General features: G+C 43.4%; 1 protein-coding gene and 1 long non-coding RNA gene across 4 annotated transcripts in view; one reads left to right on the plus strand and one right to left on the minus strand.

Moving 5' to 3' along the window:
* Positions 1-8327: 8327 nt before the first annotated feature.
* On the minus strand, positions 8328-9702 carry LOC141569478 (uncharacterized). Its single transcript, XR_012493170.1, has 2 exons — positions 9205-9702; positions 8328-8870 (listed from the first exon to the last, which is right to left on the minus strand). It is a non-coding gene; the product is annotated as an uncharacterized LOC141569478 (long non-coding RNA).
* A 139-nt stretch (positions 9703-9841) lies between these two features.
* Positions 9842-20019, plus strand: part of ZC3H7A (zinc finger CCCH-type containing 7A) — a 32600-nt gene continuing 22422 nt past the window's right edge. Inside the window, exon 1 of one of the 3 annotated variants that reach the window (XM_074322858.1) lies at positions 9842-9984. The gene's annotated coding sequence lies outside the window, so the exon portion shown is untranslated. Of the gene's footprint in view, positions 9985-10092; positions 10255-15065; positions 15194-20019 lie in introns of those variants that run through there. The other 2 variants (XM_074322860.1, XM_074322859.1) reach the window with 2 other exon arrangements.

The raw sequence follows: 20019 nt of genomic DNA on the forward strand, positions 1-20019 counted from the left end.
TCAGAAACAATGACAGGAATCAAAACTGCAGGTGGCTCTCTGGCAAGGCGAGTTTGTGGCTTTTTAGCACAAATTCAACTGTAATGTTAACTTTTTACATCATGAAAACCTCTAAAATGCAAACTTATTTGAAATTCCACTGTCCTTTTGGGCTTTTAAAAATGAATATACGTTGGGGGCAGCCGGATGGCTCAGTTGGTTAGCGCGTGAGCTCTTGACAAGGTTGCCGGTTCAATTCCCGCATGGGATGGTGGGCTGTGCCCCCTGCAACGAAAGATTGAAAACGGCGATGACTTGGAGCTGAGCTGCACCCTCCACAACTAGATTGAAGAACAACGACTTGACTTGGAACTGATGGGCCCTGGAAAAACACTGTTCCCCAATATTCCCCGATAAAAATTAAAAATATATATATATACATTGAATGTGTTGTAGGGATTTGGCGTAATATGTTTTCCGTGGAAATTAGGTTCTGTGGGGAGGTAGACATACAGACTTGCATCATTTAAAGGAAGATTTAGATACATTTTGCAGAGGGCACACGTACCTGATCAGAGGATCGTTCTCTACATGACAGTTTTTGGGGGTTGGTTGTATGGTTTCTGAATCCCAGCTAAATAAAGGTTTTGCAGCACCAAGTGATTCTTCGGCCTGTAGTTTGGTCCCTGTTGACTATGGTGTTTACCTTTTTGTTCCATCGTGCGTCTAGTTCTCTCTAGTAAATTCTCAGCGTTGTTTATATTGAAAACCGATTTATAATATTTAAGTTTCTTGAGCAGGATGCTAGTTTTTTGACAGTGAAAGGCCACAGTTGATGAATTGGTGACCATTCTGAATTGCAAATGAAAAAGTCTGGATTGATTTGGTGCTCTATTTCCAAGGCTTCCATACGAAGGACACCTTACCTGGTGGCTGAAAGGGCTGTGGTCTACCCAGGGGGCAAGGGAATACTGGAAATCTATGCAGTATGTTAGCTCTTGTGGGTTAAGAGGTTGAGTGTGTGTGTGGCTGGTGTTTCATTAGAAGTCAGTACTAGGTTTCTGGGTCCTTACTGCGTACCAGAGACTTACTGGACAAACCCAGATCTGGTGGGAGAAATTTGCAGCATTTTTGTTTTGAAGAAATACGTGATGTTGAATTTGTCATGTAGGAAGTGTAGTGAGCAGCCAAATGTTAATATTTTCAAATGCCTTGAATGTATGTAAGACCATCCAAGTACTTTATAAAGGTCACATTGCATTTCATAGTGTCCTTGAGAAATAGTTAAACGAGGATACAAAGAAATTGCTAAATCATACTATACCAGACCAAAAACTTAATCTCCTTTTCAGTTCATGAGTGTGTTTAAGGGTTTAAAATAGCAAAGAACTTTTTTGTCACTTAAGTATTTGAAGGTAGTGAGTGCACTACCTACTTTTTTTCCTTAAATTTTACTGCTTTTACTGCCTATAACTAGTATGTTAATATAATACAAAACCAGGATTCCCAATTAGAACTTTATGAACCCTAAATTCTCAATCCTTGGATGGTAACAGAATTAATGCATGTACTTAAAGACCACAAATAGAATTTTGTTCATAGTGATTTCAGTATAATGGTCCTGGAGAGAGAAAATGACGGACAATTTAGGTGGTTATATTTAATCCCAGATTCTACGGCGTAGTTCAACACTCTTAAAAATGTTAACATCTCCTGTTAGTATAACTCATTTTCTATACTTGAAGTTGCAGGAAATAATGAGCCTAGTTATATTTTGACTCACCTAAAAAGATGTCTCAGCTTTCCAAGAGACATTCACTGATATTGTGACTTAGACACTCAACTTTTCATTAAGTTTCCTCAAAATCTGTTCTCAATCTTAACATCTCAGAAGCTTCATTGAATCCAGCCGTTGAGCCACGAAGTTATATTAGTTTTCATTTATTCATTCAGCCACCCACATATCCTCACATCCTTCAACTGTTATGTTCCTACAAAGTGCCAAGTACAGGACTAAACTTGGGAAGTGAATGCATAAAACAGCTTTGAACTTCAGGAGCGTTTTAGTCTAATTAATGGAATGCTCAACGTCTGGATTTTGCATCTCAGGAATACCCAGTCATTCACTAATTTTACATATAGGCAATTCTTACCTGTAGGTATTCTGGTGGGTTTTTTTGTTGTTTTGGTTTTTTTTTAAGGCAATTTTTTAGAGCAGTTTTAGGTTCATAGCAAAACTAAGCAGAAAGTACAGAGATGTCCCATATTCCCCTAACCCCCTGTACATGCATAGACTTCCTCATAGCAACATTTCTTACAATTGATGAGCCTACACTGACATCATAATCTCCCAAAATCCATAGTTTACCTTAGGGTTCATTGGGTATTACACATTCTATGGATTTGAACAAATGTATAATGGCATGTATATGCCATAATAGTATCATACAGAGTGTTTTCATTGCCCTAAAAATTACCTGTGCTCCACCTGTTCACCCCTCTCCCCTCCCCCAGAGCCCCTGGCAACCACTGATCTTTTTGTCTATAATTTTGCCTTTTCCAGAATGTCATATTTGGAATCATACAGTATGTAGCCTTTTCAGACTGGCTTCTTTCACTTAGTCATATGCATTAAAGATTCCTCCACGTCTTATGGCTTGATTGCACATTTCTTTTTAGTGCTGAATAATATTCCATTTTCTGGAATATTAATTGCCAAATTTTGGGCAATTATAAATAAAGCTGCTATAAACATCTGTGTATAGGTGTTTGTGTGGACATACCATATTTTGCCATGTATAATGCGCTCCCATGAATAAAGTGCACCCATATTTTTGGTCCAAACTTTCAGAGAAAAAGTCTTTCGTTTTAATTTTTTTTTTTTTTCTTTTTTTTTTTTTTTTTTCCAAGTCAAGTTGTTGTCCTTTCAGTCTTAGTTGTGGAGGGTTCAGCTCAGCTCCAGGTCCCGTTGCTGTTGCTAGTTGCAGGGGGTACAGCCCACCATCCCTTGCGGGAGTTGAAACCGGCAACCTTGTGTTTGAGAGGACGCATTCCAACCAACTGAGCCATCTGGGAGCTCAGCGGCAGCTCAGCTCAAGGTGCCGTGTTCAATTTGAGTTGCACAGGGCGCTGCCCACCATCCCTTGTGGGAGTCGAGGAATCGAACTGGCAATCTTGTGGTTGAGAGCCCACTGGCCCATGTGGGAATCGAACCGGCAGCCTTCGGAGTTAGGAGCATGGAGCTCTAACCACCTGAGCCACCGGGCCAGCCCTCGTTTTAATTTCTTAATTCAGATTTTCATTTGTTAACATTTAGGTACTTGGTTTTTTTTTGTATTATAAAGGAATTTTAGCATTTTTAAAAACATATTACGCTACAAGAAATTTTGTGTAACAAATAATTCCAAAACACAAGAACAGATACAAGGTACAAGAAATTTGATGTACCGGTGACAAATTTATGATATTTACACCTCATAGAAGGCCAAGAACTCTTCGTTGTTGCAAGTTCGTGGTAAGTTCAACAAAACTGGTTATCATATTCCAAAGTGGATTATCATATTCCATTATTTTGCATACGGGTATCACTACTGATTTCTAGAGTTACACTTTTAACTCATAAGCATAAATAAAAGAATTAAAAACATTTATATAGAGACAAAATTAGTACTACCCATGTATAATGCATATCCTTATTTTTTCCCTCACAAATTTGGGCAAAAAACTGCATTATACACAGCAAAATACAGTGTGCACAATGGAATATTAGCCATAAAAAAGAATGAAATCTTGCCATTTGCGACAACATGGATGGACGTAGAGGATATGATTCTAAATGAAATAAGTCAAACAAAGACAAAGGCCATATGATTTCACTTATATGAGTAATCTGAAAAACAAAATAAATGAACAAAACAAACTCATAGATACAGAGAGTAAATCGATGCTTGCCAGATGGGAAGGGGGTTTTGGGGATGGGTGAAAAGGGGAAGGGATTAAGAACTATGACTTGGCAGTTATAAAAATAGTCACAGGGATGTAAAGTAGAGCATAGGGGCTATAGTCAGTAACATTGTAATATATATGGTGTCAGATGGGTATTAACTGGGGTGATCATAAGTTATATAAATGTCTAACCACTATGTTGTACACCTGAAGCTAATATAATATGTCAACTGTACCTGAAAATATTTAAAAATACTATTATCACAAATGAGTCCTTGTATAGCTTGGGAAATCTGAACGATGTCCGTTTCTTGGTTTTGCTAATATGTTAACATTGGGAGACACGGGGGAAGGGTATACAGTACTTCCCTATACATTTCTTAGCAACCTCCTGTGTATATATAATGATTTCAAAATAGAAAGTGAAAAATTTTTAAACTGTTTTAAACAGACTGTTGGAAAAAAACCCAGTTGACTAATTTTGCATCTGAAAGGGACCACAAAAATGCTATTGTAATGATAAGAACTGGCCACAGGGTGTCACCAGTAGCCTGCCATAGCCCTCTGGAATAAAAAATATTTTTTTCCCCCTCTGAACAAGACGTCATTCATGACGAAGTTGGCCATCTTAAAAAAATAAAGCCTTCTAAAACTGCCATATCTAAACATAGATTTTTCTTATTGGTAGTATTTTGAGATCCCAACGTTCCACTCTTTTTTAGGTGAAAACAAAAACCCGAAGAAAGAGTTTAAAGAAGGCAAATGGTACATTCTGTGGAGGAACCTTGCTTCTCAAAACGTGGTTCATGGACGAGTAGCATTGTTATGGCCTAAGAATTTGTAAGAAGTAGAAAACCCCAGGTTCCACCCAGACCTACTGAATTATACATATAATATATATGGATAGATATTAAATTATAGTTGACATTATTATTCAGCTTCAGCTTCAGGTGTACAGTGCAGTGATCAGGCATCTACAGCGTCTCTGAATCCACTTCATTTTTTTTTCTCAACTCATGAATGCAGTTTACTTTTTCCATATTCTTCCTCCTAACTTTTGTATTCAATCTATAATATTCTAGCGTTCTTCTTGCAGTCTTTTTGCCTTCAAATGGATTCTTAGTGTGAATGACTTTTGTCTATAAAATTAGCAGTTCCTCAGTGTTTTGAAGCTTTTTTACTTCACAGCCTTTTAAGAATTTACTTAATTGCCTTCATGAGGCAAAGAATTCTCAGAGCTGCTACTGTAATTTTTTTTTTTTAATGTGGTGAAAAGCACATAAGAAAATGTATCACTGGAGCTGCTTACTCTTGTTTGCAAACACATTGAACTTGGTTCCATTTTGGCTTCCTTGAGGGACAGTTGGCTCCCTGGCTCGTCACATCTTATTGTCTCCTATTCCTTCCTTGTCTTTGTATTCTGCTCCCTGGCCTTTTCTCTGATCTTATCAGTCTCTGCTCTATTTCCTCTTGGGCCGATGACTTCTGTCTCACCGATATCTCAATCACTACGGATATGCTGATATTTAATAATTGCTTGCTTCTCACAAGTAAACAAAATGTTCCATGCATTCTTTTTGACTTGCATATCTTCCAAGAGTCTTCAAACTGCCTAGAAATCTTTTAGGATGGCCTTTTAAATTCCCTTTAGAGTCTCTGTGTCACTTTGTCATCAAGGAGCACATATCATAAACAAGTTTTTTCCATCCACCACCAATCATCTGGTCTGCTATACTTTGGATTAATTTCTTACTAGTAAACTCTCTTTTGTAGAGAATATTTTTATAGTAAGTGGAAAACTTTTCTCATTAAATAGCTATGCATCAATAAAGACTGATGCAGTCAACAAATTATGTGTTGAGTAACTGTCCAGTCACTATGGAATACAGTGTTAAGAGAAAAAAAGATATAGCCTCTGCTTCCCTTGACCTTACAGTCTGGTGAGGGAGACAAACACATGAGTCAAATAATATACAAACAAACGTAACCTTGTATCTGTGCCCAATGCCAAGAGGGAGGTACCCGATACACTGAATGCCTCTACTGGCAGACTTCACCTACTCAGGAAAGTTAGGAAAGGTTTCCCTAAGAAAGTGTCACATGGGCAACGAGGAGCCTTGAGTTTAATTTTTGCCATGTTGTGCTAGAAATGCTTCTGAGCTATCCAAGAAGAGATGCTAAGTAGGCAGCTGAACATAGAGGATTAGGGGTCAGAGGACTGATCTGGGTTACAGATATACACGTTCGAGCCATCAGTAGTGGATAAGATAGTGGAAGCCAGAAATGTGAATGAGATTCCCCAGGAGAGAAGCGAATTGGAACCGGAGAGGACCTATATCAATTTTCTTTTACTGGAAGCAGAGTCACTGTTTTGGACATATGTGCCATTCACTCAGAACCTTCTTCAGGTTCCAGCACTTTTCCTTAGAGGAAACCACCTTTCCCTGTTTCTTGGTGGGGTTGACACCATCCTGAGCTCCAGGGGTGAGTACATAATTTAGGCCCAAGTCATCATTGTATAACCTGATTGTATACAAGTAGTTGTATGACAATACAATTGTGTAACATCCTGCTGGCCTCAGTGATTGGTTCAGGATGGTCATATGGCCCAGTTCTGGCCAGTGAGAGTCAGGTCTGGGATATTTGTGGCAGTTTTTCTAAGAGCAAATCTTTGTGGGGGTTGCTGAGGTGATGTCACATAAGCCTGGGACTGTTGGCAGCTCTCTTACCCCCACAAGGGGAGAAACTGCCTGAGAATGGAAAGCAGAGTTGACAGATGGAGAAAAACTGGGTTTTAATGACATCGAGACCAACTTGACCTGGCCAATTAAGTTACATAAGCTCACAAATTTGCTTTCTGACTTAACCTAGTTTAAGTAGGGTCACTACGTGAAGATCACTTGAAAAGTTCTTGACATACCTGTGACATACCATGAACTCCTTTAAAGAAAATACCAGTAAACTGCTTGAGAAAAAACTGGCCCCCCAAAGGGTATCTGAATCATTAAGACTTTGGTTACCCCTGGTTAGAGGGACTTCATTGCTAGGTTTTTGATGTCCTCATATATATATTTAAAAAGTGCTAAACCACTGTAATGTGTACTATGGATAAACTAGCAGACTTGAAATCAATTCCCCTGCTCAAAGCTGAAGAAAACCAATGCAGACTTCACTGATGTTCTAGATGTGATAGAAAATTAACATTTAAATATGGAAACATAGAAAGCTCTCACAAAGCCACATGGACCCGAAGAATGTCTAAAACCTAGTTAGATATGTTTATACTCAAAAAGAAGCAGATTTGAATCCATCCTATAATAAACTTATGTGAAATATAGTTATATGAAAAATTTGAAATTGTTTTGCTCCAAAAGACAACACACACACACACAGAGGCATTTGGTTCTCTGCACATATTAATCTGTAGTAGTGCACGTTGCCAGAAACATCTCTTTAATGAAGACACATGCCTTAAATAACATGCTTGAAGGATGGATGCATGCTGAAATTTAGGGAGTAGAGCTGGCTCTGGTTGGGTCTTTTTTTTTTTTTTACATCAATTTTTAAAATTTAAGGCACAACCAGATGTCCATGGTTTAAATTTAGAATTTATTCACATTTATTCCTTTTTGCAAATGCATATTGATTTAAAATTTTGCTATAAATAAGTCTAGAGCAGCAGACGTAGATTTGGTGCTAACTGCATTTTATAACTAATTCACAGAAGGGAAAAATGGCTTTGGATATATTTTTGGAAACATACATGTGGTTACTCAAGGAAGGACGTGTGCATTTTTTATATTTATGGTTTTGGCAAATTTCCTAATAAGCCTTGGCACCCTGACAAAGAATAAAAAAGACAGAGAAAATTTATGGTCCTTGAACATGTTTTTTTTTCAAGTTAGCACTTTATTGTTGCTTAGTTGGATTAAAGGAAGCCTGACAGGATTTCATTGTCATTGAAGCAATAAGTACTTTCTTTTATTTTCCTTTTGGTTACTTTTTTTAATTAAAAAAAATTGTATTTACTTAGAAGCATTCAGAATGTCAACAGCTGCAAATTTTTTTTTTTTTTTTTTTTTTTTTTTTTTTGCAATTACAGAGTGGTATTCAGTTAACAGAACAACAATTATTTTGTATAAGCTGCATCAGAGACAACTGATGCAAAAACTACCATCCCCATATATAATTTGTGCTCTGCACCAACTAGGACCAGCTTTAAGTTTCCATGCAATTTATAACCACCACCCTCCCCAACTGTACCAGGCAAGGTTAGTGGCTACTGGAAATGCCACCAGGACAGGGCTATCTAAAGACACATTTGGTAGTGTGTTAACTATACAAAAAAAGACACTGTACAGTTTAAAACCAAATCTTACATTTCATTTTTTTTCTTCAAAGGGAGTGAGTTGTGTACAGGGGGGTTAAATGCTTTAGAGACAAGAAAAAAAAAGTATTCATCATGTTCATCTTCCTCCTCTTCTTTTTCTTGCTCTTTTCAGCCTTGACAACTCCCTTTTTCTGCCACATCAGGCTTTCCTTTAGCGTGGTATGCAGCAATATCCTTTTCATAGTTTTCCTTCAGCTCAGCAGCCTTCTCATAAGGCTGTGTCATCTGTAGCAGTGTCATTCCACGTCTCTCCCAGCTCCTTTGCAACCTCACCAGTGGATGGGACGGGATGCTCGCCTTTGATTTTCTGGGCGATACTCAGAACCAAACAAGATAAAGGCCGAAGGAGACGTCTTGGGTGCATTGAGATCGTTGAACTTTTTTGTTTCCCCTTTAGGAGGGATATAAGTCTTCATTTCTTTTTCATAACAGGTCTTGTCCACCTTTGCCCTAACCTCTCTGAGCACTTCTTAGAAAACTCTGAGAAGTTGACTGAAGCATCTGGATGCTTCTGCTGCTCCTCTCAGTTCTCTGCACAGTAGCCCAAGACGACTTTCTAGAATGTAAATCAGATCAGAGCATTTCCAGTTCAGAACGGTCAGTGAATCACTTCTATGCCACACAGAACAAACTCCAAATTCCAAACTGTGGCCCGTCTTTCAGGCCTTTCTCCCCTGCACGCACCACCCACCTCGGCCTTCCCTGTTCCCCAGACACCATAGGGCACATTTCCCATCTCTGCTCCGCTGTCACCTAGGATGTCTTCCCTTAGTGTAACCCTCCCATCACTGTCACATCACCCTGCTTTAGTCGCTTTGGTTTTCACCGTCCAAAGTGGTCTTCGTGTTCACACACCCACTCCCCATCCGGTCATGGGTCAAGGGCTCTGCCTTGTCCACTGCTGAGCCCCAGGGCACAGTGAGGACACCTGGCTGTTGAAAATACTGGTGAAAGAGGTGGCATTCAGGCTGGGACCACAAGGAAAGGGAGCCAGGCTTTCCAAGGGTCCGAGGCTGTCTTTTCATCCCAGAGCTGCCCGAGCTCCGTGCTCCCTCTCATCTGTAACAACGAGGCCAATAATGGTTGTTCTGAGCCTCCAAAGTGTTACTAATCGCCGAGTAGGAAGCACTGGACAAGCATTTGCTAAATAAACAGTTTCTCCAGGGAGGCTTCCTAGTACCCGAAACTAGGTCAGTTCCCTGCTAGACGCGGTTCTAACTCCCAGCGCTTCTGTTCCGGGGCTGCTGCCCAGGAAAAACGCACAAGGCGCCCATGAATGCGCACTAGACGTCCAGCCCCAGCAGTTCGCAGCGCGAGGGCGTCTCGCGCACGGCGTCGCCCCTGTATCAGCTCCAGCCGGCGGCCCCGGAACCGACCGGGCCGAGGGTCGCCGCCGCCCGCGCCCGTCCCCAGTCCCCGCCCGGCCCGACGTGGCGCCGCGGCCGCCCCGGCGCCGACGCTCGCGGGTGCAGCCAATGGCGGCGTCTCCGGGGCGGCGCGCGCGGCCTCCGGCGCCAGAGGGCGCTGCGCGGGCGCAGGAGCCGCCGCCGCCGCCGCTGCTCGCGGAGGGAGGCTGTGAGCGAGCGCTCGGGCCGCCGCCGCCGCCGCCCGTTTCCCTCCGCGCCGCTGCCCGCCCGCCCGCCCGCCGGCCGGCGCGGCCGTCCCCGCAGGTAGGTGGGCGCCGCCAGGGCCCCGCGTCCCCGCCGCCGGCCCGGCCCGCGCGCCGCCCCTCCCCCGCCCGGCGCCCCCCGCCCGGCGCGCGCCCGCCGCCGCCTCGTGCTCGCGCGCGGCCGGTAACGGACGCCGGGCGGGGGAGGGGCGGCGCTCACGGTCCCCTGTGGCGGCCCGGAGGGGCCGGGAGGCTGACGGGCTCCCCCATGAAGGGCCGGCGGCCGCTCCGGGAGGGAAAGGTCCCGGCGCGCGCCCCCGCCCGGGCCCCGGCTGGTCGGGCGGACGTGGGCGCGCGCGCGGGGTCCCCGGGGTCCTGTCCCGTCCCCTCCCCTCGTGGCAGCGGGGGCCTCACCCGGGGGTCGCGGCCCCGGGACGTGGGGTGAAAAGGGGTGCTGCTCCCTTCCATCCCATGCCCGCGTGCATTTCCGTTGACCAGATACCTCCTTTCTGGTTATTTAACTTATAATTTTTTTTTTCTTTCATTCTTTGGCTCAGTTCCGATGATCGCGGGCCCCTTAGTTCAGTATCTTGGGTTTGGGGGCGGGAAGGATGCACGTGGAGTGAGTGGCTCCTTTATTTCGGGTGAATCCCCCCTTTTTTTATTTTTTTTTTTTGGCGCCGGACGCACATCCAGGACGCGCGGCGAACGGTTTCCTGTCCATTGTGGATGCGGAGGCTGCCCGGTCTTAGGTGTCTTGAACCCACTCTGAAAAAACGAGGACCTGTCAGTTGCCTTGAGCGTGAATTTCCTGTTAGGGACGGTCATCGCAGGGGTGTGGTCAAGCTGGAGAGCGATGGCTGGGCCCAGAGGTTGCGCCTGCGCCCTAATTGGGTGAATTTATCAGTGGTTGGGTATTTTTCCCCTACCCCCATGCTTAGGGATGAAAGAAGGTACTCGTGTTAAGTATTTAAAAACCAAAGATCTGCTCGAACTAGACCTTCGTTGCCCAGGAAGGTGGCCACTGGCCCCATGGGGCTCCTGAGCATTTGGAATGTGGTTAGACCGAACTGAGATGTGTTCCTGGTGAAAAAAGACACACCTGATTTTTAAACACTTACTATGGGGGGAAAAAAATTATTCTTTTTTATGCTTAAATGATACATGTTGAGGTGATAACATTTTGAACGTATTGGGTTAGCTAAAATATATTAATACAATTAGCATCACTGTCTCTTTTTACTTCTGTTAGTTGTGGCTACTAGAAAATTTAAAATTAGATAGGCAGCTCGAATTATATTTCTGTTGGACAGTGCTCAAGCAGAGCCTCTGAATGGGGCTGGGGTGGCTGGGAGCCTATGCCATCTGCTTATCTCTTCCTGCTTCTCTGATGGCATGTGGCCTCCTGTCCCCTAGGCTCTCCAGAAAGCCCCTGCCTCTTCCTTCTCACCTTCAGCTGAACTGAAGTTTTGAGCTAATTGCACAATGATGATCTTGACCTAATATGCAAAATAATTCAAGTGAATGGACAGAATTTTCTTGAAAATTTTTCTTTATCTGCTGTGTGTTGGAGTCTGGAAATAATCCTATAAGGTTCGACTCCGATTGTGAGTTATTGAGGCTGAATATTTTTAATATTTTCGTGTGTGTGTCCTGCAGAGAGCATGTTAATTTGAAGGGGGCCTCTGCCACCTAAATGAACTGGAGAGCCTCAGGCCTTCCTCCCAGTTACTGTGACTTTACTTGGGGGCTGGCTCATCTTGCCCTGACCACCCTTTTCCCTTCCCATGCCTCAGATACTGTCAGTTTTTGCCAATAAAAATGGTGGTTGTCAACCATATTGTTACACAATTCTTAATTTTTGATTGATTTTAAAACCTGCCAATTTCATGTGGGTTAAATCCATGTTGTAAGTGGGAGAGAATCAATTAATATAGAATCTCAACTCTAGGAATGGTGAGAGTGACTGTTGGAAAGTTTCGAGCTTTCCAGTAAAGGACCACATAGAAGCAAAAGATGTCTGCAACCTGATGCTTCGGACCCAAGAATGGGCTTTCTAGATGTGCACAAATGTGTTTTCTAGGTCATATCTTGAAGTGTTTTGTTTTAATGAAAATATGTTTTCTCCAGCATCTTAGGATTGGAAGTGAAATTTGTTTTCTGTAATGTGTGAAGTGTTTATAAGTCAAGAAAAAACTTTAGATAATATTTTTAGGAGGAGAGATATTAAATTGTTAATCTGATTTTCTTTGATGTAAAGAAACAAGCCTATTTATCCTTACCAGGTTTTATCCCAACAAGAAGTTTGCTTTTTTATTTTGTTACAAGTTTAGCAGTGTGTTGTTTAGTTAATTAATATACGTTAATTTCACATATCTTGTGAAGCCTCAGGAACCATGTATTGGAACTAGTAAGAGAGAGGCAGCAATTTTTAAATTTTATACACATATGTGTATACAATATCAGACAATTAAGTTCGTGAACTTTCCACCGTGTAAGAGTGTGTGTGTGTATGACTGTCAGAGCTGTATTTGCCTTCGAGAGCCCAGCCCAGGGCCAGCTTAGTCGTGCTCCCCCTCCTCCAGGCGGCACTGGCACGTACAGTGCAGAGCAGTGTGGAGGAAAAGAGTTCAGGCTTGGAGCCAGCCTGTCTGGCTTTGAAATCTGCTCTGCCACTTGCTAGCTGTGTGATCCTGGACTGCTCGTGTCACTTCTCTGTGCTTCAGGTTCCTCATAGGACCTATGTCTGAAGGTTATTACAAGAATTAAATGATTTAATACATGTAAAGCACTTAGAACAATGCTTTGCATTTTATGAGAATACCAGAATTTGGAACAGGATATTAATCTGGCCTTGAGAAGGCCTCCTCTGTACTCCTGGGCATGTCACTGAGGGCCTGTCAGGGTGACTGGGCAAAACCGTTTGTTTTGAAGACCACACCTTGCTTGTTGATCCCTCCCATACAGAGTTGGTGTATGAGGTGAGATGTGCCCTGTGCCTTAGCAGGGCTGGGTATTGTAGGAGGCACATGTTGCAGTTGGCACATGTTGTATCTGACAGCAATTTCAACATGAATAGAGGGAGCAAAAAATACGAAATTACCTTTCTGATGTTTAACACAGCTGCCCATCAGGACCTTTTTGTTTTCAGTAAAGGGAAAAAGTGTCTCGAAAAGTATCCAGTAGGAGAGATACTGTTGCAGGACGGTGGTGGAGCGTCTGTAATAATGTTTCTCTGCTGGTTTGTGGACATGAGGGTTTCATTGTATCCACACGCTGTTGTAAGTGTTGCCAGAGTGAGCTGACACACTGTTGCAAGACACGGTTGGTACTAATGTAACTTTAACTACTTTTTACTTACTTGTTTGTTTATGCGCTTACATGGAGAGGCTTGGGTCTGAGGATAGAGTTGAAAGCAGACTGGTAATTATAATTTTTCACTTGAAACTTCGGAATACCTTTTAAGGCAAAATACACGCATGGTGCCACATTCCTTGCAGCACTTTTTCTGGTCCTGTGTAAGGCCCTTCAATATTTATTCTTTGTATCTAAATACATTATGGTAAGGCAGAGCAGATTTCCAGGTAAAGATTTTCCCTAGAGTGGTATCCTGACTCCTCAGTCCACCGTATTGCTGTGCAAACCCTCTGCTTTGTCTAAACTGTTTTAAAAATGATTGTCCTTGAACACTACGTCACTGTGTGTGCGGGTCTGTGTTTATTCCATTCCTCTTGGGTGGCTTTCAAGTGCTCCCCTGACTGTCAGAGCTGTATTTGCCTTCGAGAGCCCAGCCCAGGGCCAGCTTAGTCGTGCTCCCCCTCCTCCAGGCGGCACTGGCACGTACAGTGCAGAACAGTGGAGGAAAAGAGTCCAGGCTTGGAGCCAGCCTGTCTGGCTTTGAAATCTGCTCTGCCACTTGCTAGCTGTGTGATCCTGGACTGCTCGTGTCACTTCTCTGTGCTTCAGGTTCCTCATAGGACCTATGTCTGAAGGTTATTATGAGGATTAAATGATTTACTATGAACAATGCCTGGTATGCAGGAAGGGCACTAAGTGTTAGCTTTATTTCTGTGCCATATGTTGCGATCACATTTCACTTACCCGGCTGCCTTCTGTAGATGGGAGCTGCTCCCTATAGTTACTGTGGGTGGCCTAAACGTCACGAATATGAACACATCGTCCAGTTCCTAGCGCTGTACATTGTACTAGACTTTAGTGAGTTGCACCTAACAGGCCCTGACTAAATACTTAAAGAATTTACAGTGAAGATCCAGGGTACCTTTCATCCTTACATAAAACTTTCGAGTGAGTAATGATTTTAAATCAGCTGGCTCCAGAAAGATGACGTTCTTGCTTACAAAGGTTAGTCAGTTTAATGAAATTCATGTCTAATTGAATTTTTTCTTTTAAAATGTACCATTGAAAGCTCCCTCAGCCCCCATTTCCTTTTCATTGAAGGAGAAGAGGGTGGATCTGACTTGCTTTTCGTGTCATCACCACACTGCTCAGGAATTGTTTATGGTTTCAGGTTTTTCTCTCTGTCACTGTCTTTAGTTGATTTACTCCCTAACTTGTTCCCCTGTTGGGTTGGGGGCAGAGTGCCCCGTAGCCAGCTCTGCTTGTGTCCAGTCATTTCCTCTAGGGTACCCTCTTTTGTTATACTTGCCCTTTTATGAACAATTTTACCAGGTTTTAAGGCTTGGGGGCTCTGAAACCCTGTGCGAAGCATTCGTTCATTCTTCCAGTCAGGTATTTATTGACCTGGACCCACTACTGTAATACAATCAGGGCTAAGAAAGACAAGGTACCTCTTTTATTTTACTTTTTTTAAAAAAAGATTTTATTGGGGAAGGGGAACAGGACTTTATTGGGGGAACAGTGTGTACTTCTAGGATTTTTTTCCAAGTCAAGTTGTTGTCCTTTCAGTCTTAGTTGTGGAGGGCGCAGCTCAGCTTCAGGTCCAGTTGCCATTTCTAGTTGCAGGGGGCACAGCCCACCATCCCTTGCGGGAGTCGAGGAGTCAAACCAGCAACCTGTGGTTGAGAGGACGCGCTCCAACCAACTGAGCCATCCGGGAGGCAGCTCAGATCAAGGTGTCGTGTTCAATCTTAGTTGCAGGGGGCGCTGCCCACCATCCCTTGCAGGAGTCAAGGAATCAAACCGGCAACCTTGTGGTTGAGAGCCCACTGGCCCATGTGGGCATCGAACCGGCAGCTTTTGGCATTAGGAGCATGAAGTTCCAACTGCCTGAGCCACCAGGCCCTGACAAGGTACCTCTTGAAGTGAATAATGGGGTGAGAGTAGGATGTGGTGACAATTTAGGGTGGTACAGGAAGGCCTGTAAAGGTGACATTTAAGCCAAGACTCCAGGATGAAAAGCAGCCAGCTCTGCAGGCCTGGGAAGTATGTTATGGGCAGAGGGGACAGCAAGCACTATGGCCCAGAAACATGGAGCCCTTGACTCATTTTAGGACCCCACAGGCCAGTGTGACAGGAGGCGAGTGAGTGAATGTGGGTGCAGGTGGCATGAAAAGAGCGCTGGGAAGGTCGTTCTTCCGTCTGGTCGCTGAGATAAGGGATCCAGGTGGTACTCTAAGTGCCTAGGGAAGCCATTGACGGATAGGGGCTTTGATAACTGCTTTGTGTTTTTAAAAGAGCATTCCTTTGTGTTTAGTGTAAGGGGTGAGTGGGGGAGGGGCAACGGAGGGGACAGGAGCTAAGGAGTTCAGGCTGGAAGGGGAGGAGATTGCGACATCCACAGGAGATGGTGTCACTCTGGGTGTCAGAGGAGGTTGTGGGAGGTCAGGTTTGGGATGCCCTGCGCCTGTTTTGACAGCGTCACTGACAGGCTTTGTCAGTCGATTGACTGGAAGTGGCATGTGAGAGAAAGCAGAGGGTAACGCCAGGTGTCTGAGCAACTGGCCAGACGGCGGTTTCATTACAGGAAAGGTGAGATTGGGCAAAGGATTGGGACTGGGAGGAGGGCAGAGAATAGGGACCATTCAACTTAGAAATGCTGAGTAAAAGTCACAGACTGACTCAGAATTTCCTGTGTGACAAAGGTGGCCTTGCATGTATCTGAGCAGGAGAGGGCCGCTTTGTAAACGATGCTTGGGCAGCTGGGTAGCTATTTGGGAGGGAAACATATGTCCCTGCCTCACTCCTTATGGGAAACTGGTGGATCGGTGTTTGGAAAAAATATTTGTAATGAAACAATACGAGTACTGGAAGAAAACATGGAGAATTATTTTATAATCTCGGAGTGATGAAGATATTTCTGACTATGTCACAGTCCCAGCCATAAAAGAAAATACTGATTAATTCAGCTACTTAAAAATAAAACTGCTGTTAAAAACTACTGCAATCAAAGTCAAAAGATTGACATCCAATTGGGGAAATAAGAGTGATATCGCAAAGGACGACTTTCCTCAACATCCAAAGCGCTTCCACAAATAAGGAAAGCTCAGCCTGGAAGAAAGATGGGTAAAGGATTTGAGCAAACACAATTCACAGAAAAAGAAGTGCAGATGGGCTCTTTAATTTGAAGAGATAGTCAGCCTTACTAATGACACAAAGACACTGTTTCTCACCTCCTTGTGGCCAGACATGACAACACTGATAATTCCTTGGCGAACTAGCCCAGAGCACTGCAGCTGGGTAGGGTCATTTGGTGGAATTGGGCAGCAGCTGGCAAAATAAACACGAACGATACACATATATGAAATGTCCTGTGTGCCTGGTGAGCCTTAAAGATTGGAAGCAACCAAAATGGCCATCACTAGAGGCCTGGTGAGGTTACAGTCCAGCCATTTCCTGGAACCGGCTACACAACTGGTAAAGATAAAGCAGCTTTCTAGGTGCTGATAGGGAATGACCTTCAAGGTTTAGTTCTGCATGAAAAAAGCAAGGTGCAGAACATGTTAGGAGCCCCTGGTTGTATAAAAAACAACATACGCATGGACTGTTTTTAACTTTTATTTTGAAATAATTATAGCCTTCCAGGAATTTGCAAATGTATATAGAGTCCCATGAATCCTTCATTTGCTTCCCCCCGTGGTGCCATCTTGCATGAATGTAGTGTGACAGCAAAGCCAGGAAATTGACATGGGTATAATACTGTTAACCAAACGACAGACCTTACTCGGTTTTCAGCAGTTGTTACATGCGCTCTGCGTGTGTGTGTAGTATCATCCATGGAGATTCATGTAACCTCCACCACTATCAAGATTCAATGTTCTACAGACTGTCAGGACACAGAAGACACTGATAACAATGGTTGATTGCCCTCAGAAAGGGCACATGGGTGGCTGAGTGACAGAGTTGGGAAGGAGACATTCCTTTTCACTGTCATAATATTAAAATACTTTTCAAACAGTTTGTGATGTCGGTGAGACATCCAAGCAGAGCTGTCGCATAGGTACAGGGTATCAAGCTGTGCGTGGGAATGGATGTGGGGAATTGGCAAGGCCCTAGAGGAGGGTATTTAATTGCCATCTGGGCAGTGCGGGAGGCCCCCAAGGGGAGAGTGACAGGAGTGAAGGGGCTCTGAGAAAGCCCCAGAGCTTTCACATTTACAGGTCAGCTAATCCCAGTTTCAGGGAAGGGATGGACACCTGTCATGTGTTTGAATAAGGAAAGTGGCTGTTGGGTTAACATCAAATTCTTTTTCACTTTAAAATTGAGGCCAGATTTTAACTGGATCCAAAAATAAGATGGTATATAAATCATAGATCTTTTTCTTTCAAGACGGGAGGTGGGGGAGGCTTATTTCACAGGTAAAACTAACCTATGGTGAAAAAATAACAGAACAGCGGTTGCTTGGGATGGGTCTGGGGAAGGGGGTGGCTGGGAGGGGTGTGAGGAGTGACAGGGACATAAAGGTCCATGTCATGACTGGGGTCTGGGCTACATGAGTGTATGATGTGTCAAAACTTGCCTTAAAATGTGTGCATTTTACCTTAAAAAGAAAAACAAAAAAAACCTGTAAACAAATGTTGAATGCCAGGCATTGGTATGTATGCTGAAGTGTCCCGGGGTGAATTATGATGGCTGAATTATAACATAACTCACTTTGCAATTTATGGAAATAATGCGAGTTGATGGAAGGACAGAAGGATGGGCAGATGTGATGAATAGAGCCAAATAGTAGTGAGAATATAGATGCTCTGTAGGTATCCGGGGTTCACTGTGAAATAATTTTTAGCTTTAGTGTGTATGGAAAAGTTGTCATAGTAAAATTTTGGGGAAAAACCACAAAATGTAAAATATTCTTCAAAAGATACCTGATATTACGTTCCCAAATCTTTGACCGTCTAAAGGAATGTGGGTTTCATGCTTTTAAGAGTCTGTGTCACTTACCTGAGTTGGCAACTCTTTGCCACCCGCCCTTTGTCCCTAAGAGTTGAGGTTCAAGGTTTTCTGGGGAAACGGCTCTGAGGCTGTTAACTTGGCAGGTTATCATTACCCAGGAGTCCCTTCGTCAACAGATTTACTTTTTGAGCAAACCTCAAATGAATTCCTCACCTGCCTGGATAGAGGTGGGGAGAAAGGGATGCCAGTCACTGAAGAGAACGGAATAACACTTCCTGCATTTTGGTGTCTTTGCTTTTGTCCCAGTGCTGTGAGCTGACTGCTGTGGACCCCAGGTGCGACTCTGGGTGCCTGTGAGCCCTAAGGTTCTCACTCCACCTTGGCCCTGCCTTAAAATAGAAAACACCTTGGTGGTCCCCGAAGTCATCTCTTCAAGGAAGGACCCAGAGGCTACACAGACTTTTTTTGACACTTTAATTTTTTTGCCTGACATAATTCATTTACAAGGCCCCCAAAAGTTTTAAAGACAGACAGTGAAAAGACACTGTCCCATCCGCGTGCCAGCCTCCAGGTTGCCAGCGAATGCTATAGTTTTCTTTGATTGCTTCAGGAGTTTTTTTCTTTGGTTGCTTTGTGTGTTTTTTTAAACAAAACAGGGTCGTATTGTGGATGCTTCTTGTCTCTTTTTCTTACCCAGCACAATGTATTCAGCCATTTCCCTTTTGATAGATGTTGAGTGAATTTTTGATCTTTCTCTTTTACAAATAGTGCCTCCTTAAATAACTTTGTATGTACAAGTATGAACTTAAAATTTTTTTGTCATGGAAATGGTCAGACCTGTACCAGTAGGAGGGCAGAACAAACTCCCTTGTTCCTCTCCACGGTGCAGCGGGCACAGTTACCCCTGTGTTTGGTGTTCTTGTTTTATTTCTACCTGTCCGTCCCCCTTTAAGCTCGACTATCTTAAAAGCAAATTTCAGAAGTAATGCCATTATACTTCAGCGTCAGAAGTTGGTCTTTTACATCAAAAGTTGGGCTTTTACAACTTTTTATTTTGGAAAATTTCCAACATACGAAGTAGAGACAATAATAGAAAGAATCCTGTACTTATTGCCAGTTATTAGTGTCCTGCTATTTCATCCCCATGCCCCACCCCCTCTTTTTAGTTGCTGGAGTATTTTAAAGCAAATCCCAGATGTCATTTCCTTTTACATATAAACACTTAAGTACCAACTTTTAAGTATGAGGTCAAAATATTTAGAACTGACAGTGTTTAAAAGATGAAAAAAGAATTAGCGCCCATTGTCAACCTTTGGGGCATTCCAACCTCCATCCCCACCCTACACTTTGAGAAAGGTCGATTTAAAAGCACAACTACCATGGTAAGCAATTATGAAACTAAAACGTTTCAGCTCTGTACTTGGAACATGGGTGTGATTTCCCTGATTGTCACGTGGGTCCACATACATGGTTTTTGTGGTGAGATGTCTTAGGGTTAGATCGCAGTAGTTCTCATTCTGGGGTGATGTGTCCCGCCCCCTCCAGGGGACCTTTAACAGTATCTTGAGAAGTTTAAGGTTGTCACAAGCGGTGGAGGAGGTGGTACTATGGCATGTGGCATGTAGAGGCCACGGATGCTGCTGACGTGCTACTGTATACCGGGGGACAGCCCACACAGCAAAGGATTATCTGGCTCAAAACATGAAGAGTGCTGAAGTTGAAAAACCCTGGTTTAGGACATTGGGAGATGATGTTTTCCCACAGGCCTCTTCCCAGTGGTTCTCCT

The sequence above is a fragment of the Rhinolophus sinicus genome, linkage group LG18, assembly GCF_036562045.2.
Source record: "Rhinolophus sinicus isolate RSC01 linkage group LG18, ASM3656204v1, whole genome shotgun sequence".
Classification (NCBI taxonomy): domain Eukaryota; kingdom Metazoa; phylum Chordata; class Mammalia; order Chiroptera; family Rhinolophidae; genus Rhinolophus; species Rhinolophus sinicus.